The following is a 9,578-nucleotide window of genomic DNA, read 5'->3' as shown; positions in this document are numbered from 1 at the left end:
CTAGTGGAATTTCCCAAACTTGGATATTATAACTTTTGTGTTCATTTGTGGTGTGTGAATAAATTTTCTTTGCTTACCTTTTTGGTGTTTCTAAATTTTTTTCAAACATGAACTCTAAAATTTTCATTTTGTTGTGATCTGTTTGCCATTTCTTTTTTGTTTAATAGAGAAAAAGGGAAAAGTGAAAACTGAAGTTTTGATTTAAGGAAAAAATGTACATCTAAAATGGAAGTGCTCAAATGTAAAGAGAGATAATTCAAAAAAGTCTCTATAACTTTTAGGGATTGAAACTCTTTCTAGTTTTTTTATATTATGTTTTACAATCGTCGGGAAGAAAAGGGGGAGGTGGGGGGATTTTTAGCTGACTGTTCACTACCAATCCATAAGTCATTTCTTACAAAAATATAGCCCGTTACGCACGATTGACCGATAAATCACTTTACAATCATTTATGATTGTTAGGCCAGCTTTTTTGACAATCTGCAAAATAATGGTATGTTTAGCTTGGGTAAATCTCCCACCGCACCCAACCTTGAAAATTTAATAGGGTTTGGATCCGTAGGTCATCTGCATCTTTATCATGTTTCAAGCATGCATATCCACATTTAAAACATGTGTAAGATCAATTAGAGATCTCTTTCTTAAAAAATTCTAAACTATCAGGGTACAACTTGTGGAATTTCCCGGAGTTGGATATCAAAGCTTTTGTGTTCATTTGTGGTGTGTGAATAAATTTTCTTTGCTTACACTTGTTGTTGTTCTAAATTTTTTGCATTCATGAACTCTAAAATTTTGATTTTGTTGTGATCTATTTGCCTTATCTTTTTTGTTTACTAGATATAAAGGGAAAAGTGAAAACTCAAGTTTTGATTTAAGGAAAAAGTATACATCTAAAATGGAAGCGCACAAATGTATAGAGAGATAATTTCAAAAAGTGTTTGTAAATTTTTGAGATTGTAAACTCTTTCTAGTTTTTATATATGAGGTTTTCCAATCGTCAGGAAACAAATGGGGAGGCGGGGGAATTTTTAGCAAAGTGTTGACTCCCAATCCATAAGTCATTTCTTACAAAAATATATCCGGTTACTCACGATTGACCGATAAATCACTTTACAATCATCTATGATTGTTAGGTAAGCGTTTTTGTAAATGGGCAAAATAATGGCTTGTTTGGCTTGGGTAAATATCCCACCGCACCCTAAAACTTGAGAATTTAATGAAGTTTGGTTCCGTAGGTCATCAATATCTTTAACATGATTCAAGCATGTTTTAAACATGTGCAGGATTAATTAGAAATTTCTTTCTCATAAAATTCCAAGCAATCAGGGTTGAACTAGTGGAATTTCTGAGAGTTGGAAATCAAAACTTTTGTGTTCATTTGTGGTGTGTGAATAAATTTTCTTTGCTTACATTTTTGGTTGTTCTAAATTTTTTGCATACATGCACTCTAAAATTTTCATTTAGTTGTGATTTTTTTGCCTTATCTTCTTTGTTTATGAGAGATCAAGGAAAAAGTGAAAACTCAAGTTTAAATTTAAGGAAAAAGTATACATCTAAAATGGAAGCACACAAATGTAGAGAGTGATAATACAAAAAAGTGTCTGTATGTTTTAGGAATTGGAAACTCTTTCTAGTTTTTATATCTCAGGTTTTACAATCGTCGGGAAAGAAAGTGGGAGGCGGGGTAATTTTTAGTTGAGTGTTGACTCCCAATCCATAAGTCATTTCTTACAATAATATATCCCGTTGCACATGATTGACTGTTAAATCACTTTACAATTGTCTATCATTGTTAGGTCAGATTTTTTGTAAATGGGCAAATTAATGGCTTGTTTGCCTCAGGTAAATATCCCACCGCACCCAAACTTGAGAATTTAATGAGGTTTGGATCCATAGGTCATCTGCATCTGGAATATGTTTCAAGCAAGCATATCCACATTTAAAACATGTGTATGATCAATTAGAAATCTCTTTTTTATAAAATTCCAAGCTATCAAAGTTGAACCAGAGGAATTTCGTAGACTTGGATTTCAAAACTTTTGTGTTCATTTGTGGTGTGTGAATAAATTTTCTTTGCTAACATTTGTTGTTGTTCTAAATTTTTTTCATACAAGAACTCTAAAATTTTCATTTTGTTGTGATCTGTTTGCTTTATCTTTTTTGTTTACGAGATATAAAGGGAAAAGTGAAAACTCAAATTTTGATTTTAGGAAAAAGTATACACCTAGTATGGAAGCGCACAAATGTAGAGAAAGATAATTCCAAAAAGTGTCTGTAACTTTTAGGGATTGAAACTCTTTCTAGTTTTTATATATCAGGTTTTGCAATCATCGGGAAGAAAAGGGGGAGGCGGGGGAATTTTTAGCTGGGCCTTGACTCCCAATCCATAAGTCATTTCTTATAAAAATATAGCCCATTACACACGATTGACAGACAAATCACTTTACAATCATCTATAATTGTTAGGTCAGCTATTTTGAGAATTTGCAAAATAATGTCTTGTTTGGCTCGGGTAACTATCCCACCGGACCCAACCATGAGAATTTAATGAAGTTTAGATCCGTAGGTCATCTGAATCTTTAACATGTTTCAAGCATGCATATCCACATTAAAAACATGTACAAGATCAATTAGAGATCTCTTTCTTATAAAATTTCAAACCATCAGGGTTGAACTAGTAGAATTTCCTGGACTTGGATATCAAAACTTTTGTGTTGATTTGTGGTGTGTGAATAAATTTTCTTTGCTTACATTTGTTGTTGTTCTAAATTTTTTACATACATGAACTCTAAAATTTTCATTTTGTTGTGATCTGTTTGCCTTATCTTTTTTGTATATGAGAGATAAAGGGAAAAGTGAAAACTAAAGTCTTGAGTTAAGGAAAAAGTACACATCTAAAATGGAAACGCACAAATATATAGAGAGATAGTTCCAAAATGTGTTTGTAACCTTTAGGGATTGTAAATTCTTTCTAGTTTTTATATATCAGGTTTTGCAATTGTCGGGAAGAAAAGGGGGAGGCGGGGGAATTTTTAGTTGTGTATTGACTCCAAATCCATAAGTTGTTTCTTAAAAAACTAAAGCCTGTTACGTACGATTGACTGATAAATCACTTTACAATCATCTATGATTGTTAGGTCAGCTTTTCTGAAAATGGGCAAAATAATGGCTTGTTTGCTCAGTTGGTTCGGGTAAATATCCCACCAAAACCAAACTTGAGAATTTAATGAGGTTTGGATCCGTAGGTCATCTGCATCTTTAACATGTTTCAAGCATGCAGATCCACATTTAAAACATGTGCAAGATCATCTAGAAATCTCTTGCTTGTAAAATTCCAAGCGATCAGGGTTGAACTAGTGGAATTTCCCAGACTTGAATATAAAAACTTCTGTGTTCTTTTGTGGTGTGTGAATAAATTTTCTTTGCTTACATTTGTTGTTGTTCTAGATTTTTTGCATACATGAACTCCAAAATTTTTATTTTGTTGTGATCGGTTTGCCTTATCTTTTTTGTTTTAGGAGAGATAAAGGGAAAAGGGAAAGCTGAAGTTTTGATTTAAGGAAAAAGTATACATCTAAAATGGAAAAGCACAAATGTAGTAAGAGATAATTCCTCAAACTGTCCTTAACTTTTGGGATTGTAAACTCTTTCTAGTTTTTATATATCAGGTTTTGCAATCGACGGGAAGAAAAAGGGGAGTCGGGGGAATTTTTAGTTGAGTGTTGACTCCCTATCGATAAGTCATTTCTTACAAAAATGTAGCCCATTACACACGATTGACAGATAAATCCCTTTACAATCATCTATGATTATTAGGTCAGCTTTTTTGTAAATGGGGAAAATAATGGCTTGTTCGGCTAAGGTAAATATCCCACTGCACCCAAACTAGAGGATTTAATGAGGTTTGGATCCGTAGGTCATCTCCATCTGTAACTTGTTTCAAGCATGCATATCCACATTTAAAACATGTGGAGGATCAATTAGAAATCTCTTTCTTATAAAAATCCAAGATATCAGGGTTGAATTAGTGGAATTTCCAGAACTTGGATATAAAAACTTTTGTGTTCATTTGTGGTGTGTGAAGAAATTTTCTTTGCTTACATTTTTTGTTGGTCTAAATTTTTTGCATACATGAACTCTAAAATTTTCATTTTGTTGTGATCTGTTTGCCTTATCTTTTTTGTTTACGAGAGATAAAGAGAAAACTGAAAACTCAAGTTTTGATTTAAGGAAAAAGTATACATCTAAAATAGAAACGCACAAATGTAGAGAGAGATAATTCCAAAAAGTGTATGTAACTTCTAGGGATTGTAAACTCTTTCTATTTTTTATATATAAGGTTTTGCATTCATCGGGAAAAAAGGGGGGAGGCGGCAGAATTTTTAGCTGAGTGTTGACTTCCAATCCATAAGTCATTTCTTACAAAAATATAGCCCATTTTGCACGGTTGACCTATAAATCACTTTATAATCATCTACGATTGTTAGCTCAGCTTTTTAGTAAATGGGCAAAATGATAGCTTGTTTGGCTCGGGTAAATATCCCACCGCACCCAAATTTGAGAATTTAATGAGGTTTGGATCCGTAGGTCATCTGCATCTTTAACATGTTTCAAGCATGCATATCCACAGTTAAAACATGTGCAGGATCAATTAGAAATCTCTTTCTTATTATATTCCAAACTACCAGGGTTGAACTAGTGGAATTTTTCAGACATGGATATCAAAACTTTTTTGTTAATTTGTGGTGAGTTAATAAACTTTCTTTGCTTACATTTGTTGTTGTTCTAAATTTTTTGCATACAAGAACTCTAAAATTTTCATTTTGTTGTGGTCTGTTTGCCTTATCTTTTTTGTTTAAGAGACATAAAGGGAAAAGTGAAAGCTCAAGTTTTGATTTATGAAAAAAGTATACATTTAAAATGGCAATGCACAAATTTAGTGAGAGATAATTCCAAAAGTGTTTGTAACTTTTAGGGATTGTAAACTTTTTCTTGTTTTTTATATCAGGTTTTGCAATGGTCGGGAAACAAAGGGGGAGGCGAGGGAATTTTTAGCTGAGTGTTGACTCCCAATCCACAAGTCATTTCTTACAAAAATATAGCCCGTTACGCATGATTGACTGACAAATCACTTTACAATTATCAATGATTGTTAGGACAACTTTTTTGTAAATGGGCAAAATAATAGGTTGTTTGGCTCCGGTAAATATCCCACTGCACCCAAACTTGAGAATTTAATGAGGTTTGGATCCGCAGGTCATCTACATCTTTAACATGTTTCAAGCATGCAGATCTACAATTAAAACAGGATCAATTAGAAATCTCTTTCTCATAAAATTCCAAGCAATTAGGGTTGTACTAGTGAAATTTCCAGGACTTGGAGATCAAAACTTTTGTGTTCATTTGTGATGTGTGAATAAATTTTCTTTGCTTACATTTGTTGTTGTTCTATATTTTTTGCATATATGAACTCTTACATTTTCATTTTGTTGTGATATGTTTGCCTTATCTTTTTTGTTTACGAGAGATAAAGGGAAAAGAGAAAACTTAATTTTCTATTTAAGGAAAAATTATACTTCTAAAATGGAAACGCACAAATGTAGAGAGAGATAGTTCCAAAAAGTGTCTGTAATATTTAGGGATTGTAAACTCATTGGTTTTGCAATCGTCGGGAAGAAAAGGGGGAGGCAGGGGAATTTTTAGTTGAGTGTTGACTCCCAATCCATAAGTCATTTCTTAAAAAAATATAGACCATTATGAACAATTGACTGATCAATCACTTTACAATCGTCTATGATATTTAGGTCAGATTTTTTGTAAATGGGCAAAATATTAGCTTGTTTGGCTCTGGTAAATATCCCATCGCACGCACACTAGAGAATTAAATGAGGTTTGGATCTAAAGGTCATCTTCATCTTTAACATGTTTCAAACAAGCATATCCATAATTAAAACCTGAACAGGATCAATTAGAAATCTCTTTCTTATAAAATTACAAGCTATCAGGGTTGAACTAGTGGAATTTCCCAAACTTGGATTTTAAAAATTTTGTATTCATTTGTGGTGTGTGAATAAATTTTCTTGGCTTACATTTGTTGTTGTTCTAAATTTTATGAATACATGAACTTTAAAATTTTTATTTTGTTGTGATCTGTTTGCCTTATCTTTTTTGTTTACGAGAGATCAAGGGAAAAGTTAAAACTCAAGTTTTGATTTAAGGAAAAAGTATACATGTAAAATCGACACGGACAAATGTAGAGAGAGATAATTCCAAAAAGCGTCTGTAACTTTTAGGGATTGTAAACTCTTTTTAGTTTTTATATATCAGGTTTTACAATCGTCGAGAAGCAAAGGGGGAGCCGGGGGAATTTTTAGCCGAGTGTTGACTCCCAATCCATCAATCATTTCTTAAAACAATATAGCCCATTACGAACGATTGACCGATGAATCACTTTACAATCATCTATGATTGTTAGGTTAAATTTTTTGTTAATGGGCAAAATAATGGCTTGTTTGACTCGGGTAAATATCCCACCGCACCCAAACTCCAGAATTTAATGAGGTTTGGATCCGTAGGTCATCTACATCTTTAACATGTTTCAAGCATGCATATACACATTTTAAACATGTGGAGGATCAATTAGAAATCTCATTCTTATAAAATTCCAAGCTATCAAGGTTGAACTAGTGGAATTTCCTAGACTTGGATATCAAAACTTTTGTGTTCATTTGTGGTGTGTGAATAAATTTTATTTGCTTACATTTGTTGTTGTTCTTAATTTTTTGCGTACATGAACTCTAAAATTTTTATTTTGTTGTGATCTGTTTGCCTTATCTTTTTTGTTTACGAGAGATAAAGGGAAAATTGAAAACTCAGGTTTTGATATAAGGTAAAAGTATACATCTAAAATGGAAACGCACAAATGTAGAGAGAGATAATTCCTAAAAGTGTCTGTAACTCTTAGGGATTGTACACTCTTTCTAGTTTTTATATATTAGGTTTTGCAATCGTCGGGAAACAAAGGAGGAGGCGGGGGAATTTTTAGTTGAGTGTTGACTCCCAATCCATAAGTCATTTCCTACAAAAAATATATCCCATTACGCATGATTGACTGAGAAATCATTTTAAAATCATCTATCATTGCTAGGTCAGCTTTTTTGAAAATGGGCAAAATAATGGCTTGTTTGGCCCCAATAAATATCCCAAACTTGAGAATTTATTGAGGTTTGGATCCGTAGGTTATCTGCATCTTTAACATGTTTCAATCATACATATCCACTTTTAAAACATGTGCAGGATAAATTAGAAATCTCTTTCTAATAAAATTTCAAGCTATCAGGGTTGAACTAGGGGAATTTCCGAAACTTGGATATGAAAAATTTTGTGTTCATTTGTGGTGTGTGAATAAATTTTCTTTGCTTACATTTGATGTTATTCTAAAGTTTTTGCATACATGCACTCTAAAATTTTCATTTTGTTGTTCTGTTTGCCTTATCTTTTTTGTTTATGAGAGATAAAGGGAAAAGTGAAAACTCAAGTTTTGACTAAAGGAAAAAGTATACATCTAAAATGGAAGCACCCAAATGTAGAGAGAGATAATTACTAAAAGTGTCTGTAACTTTTAGGGATTGTACACTCTTTCTAGTTTTTATATATTAGGTTTTGCAATCGTCAGGAAACAAAGGAGGAGGCGGGGGAATTTTTAGGTGAGTGTTGACTCCCGATCCATGAGTCATTTCCTACAAAAATATAGCCCGTTACGCATGATTGACTGATAAATCACTTTAAAATCATCTATGATTGCTAGGTCAGCTTTTTTGAAAATGGGAAAATAATGGCTTGTTTGGCTTGAGTAAATATCCCACCGCACCCAAACTTGAGAATTTATTGAGGTTTGGATTCATAGGTCATCTGCATCTTTAACATGTTTCAAGCATGCTTATCCACTTTTAAAACATGTGCAGGATCATTTAGAAATCTCTTTCTAATAAAATTTCAAGCTATCAGGGTTGAACTAGTGGAATTTCCGAAACTTGGATGACAAAAATTTTGTGTTCATTTGTGGTGTGAAAATAAATTTTCTTTGCTTACAATTAATGTTATTCTAAATTTTTTGCACACATGAACTCAAAATTTTTCATTTTGTTGTCCTTTTTGCCTTATGTTTTTTGTTTACGAGAGATAAAGGGAAAAGTGAAAACTCAAGTTTTGATTAAAGGAAAAACTATACATCTAAAATAGAAGCACACAAATGTAGAGAGAGATAATTCCAAAAAGTGTCTGTAACTTTTAGGGATTGTAAACTCTTTCTAGATTTTATATATCAGGTTTTGCAATCATCGGGAAACAAAGGAGGGGCGGGGGGCGGGGAGGGAGGGGGGAATTTTTAGTTCAATGTTGAAACCCAATCCATAAGTCATTTCATACAAAAATATAGCCCGTTCTACATGATTGACTGATAAATCACTATACGATCATCTATGATTGTTACGACAACTTTTTCTTAAATGGGCAAAATAATGGCTTGTTTGGCTCGGGTAAATATCCCACCACACAGAAACTTGAGAATTTAATGAGGTTTGGATCCGTCGGTCATTTTCATCTTGAACAAGTTTCAAGCATGCATATGCACATTTAAAACATGTGCAGGATCAATTAGAAATCTCTTTCTTATAAAATTCCAAGCTATCAAGGTTGAACTAGTGGAATTTCCAAAACTTAGATATCCAAAACTTCTCTTTTCATTTGTGTATGTGAATAAATTTAATTGCTTACATTTGTTGTTGTTCTAAATTTTTTGCATACATGAACTCTAAAATTTTCATTTTGTTGTGATCTGTTTGCCTTATCATTTTTGTTAACGAGAGATAATGGGAAAAATGAAAACTCAAGTTTTGATATAAGCAAAATGTATACATCCAAAATGGAAACGCAAAAATGAAGAGAGAGATAATTCCAAAAACTGTCTCTAACTTTTAGTTTTTATATATCAGGTTTTGCAATCATTGGGAAAGAAAGGGGGTGGTAGGGGAATTTTTAGCTGAGTGTTGACTCCCAATCCATAAGTTATTTCTTAAAAAAAATATTGCCCATTACGCATGATTGACAAATAGATCACTTTACAATCATTTATGATTATTAGGTCAGTTTTTTTTGTAAATGGGCAAAATAATGGTTTGTTTGGTTTGAGTAAATATCCCACCGCACCCAGACTTGAGAATTTAATGAGGTTTGGATCCGTAGGTCATTTGCATTTTTAACATGTTTCAAGCATGCATATCCACATTTAAAACATGTGCAAGATCAATCAGAAATCTCTTTCTTATAAAATTCCAAGCTATCAGGGTTGAACTAGTGGAATTTCCCAGACTTGGATATCAAAACTTTTGAGTTCATTTTCTTTGCTGACATTCGTTATTCTTCAAAAATTTTTGGCATACATGAACTCCAAATTTTACATTTTGCTGTGATTTGTTTGCCTTATCTTTTTTTTCTTACGAGAGATAAAGGGAAAAGTGAAAAATCAAGTTTTGATTTAAGGAAAAAGTATACATCTAAAATTGAAACGCACAAATGTA

This window comes from Aristolochia californica, unplaced genomic scaffold (genome assembly GCF_029961685.1).
Source record: "Aristolochia californica isolate CCGP_79_NKW_82.1479 unplaced genomic scaffold, dmAriCali1.0.hap1 SCAF_7, whole genome shotgun sequence".
In the NCBI taxonomy this organism is placed as follows: domain Eukaryota; kingdom Viridiplantae; phylum Streptophyta; class Magnoliopsida; order Piperales; family Aristolochiaceae; genus Aristolochia; species Aristolochia californica.
This window is presented reverse-complemented; position numbering follows the sequence as displayed.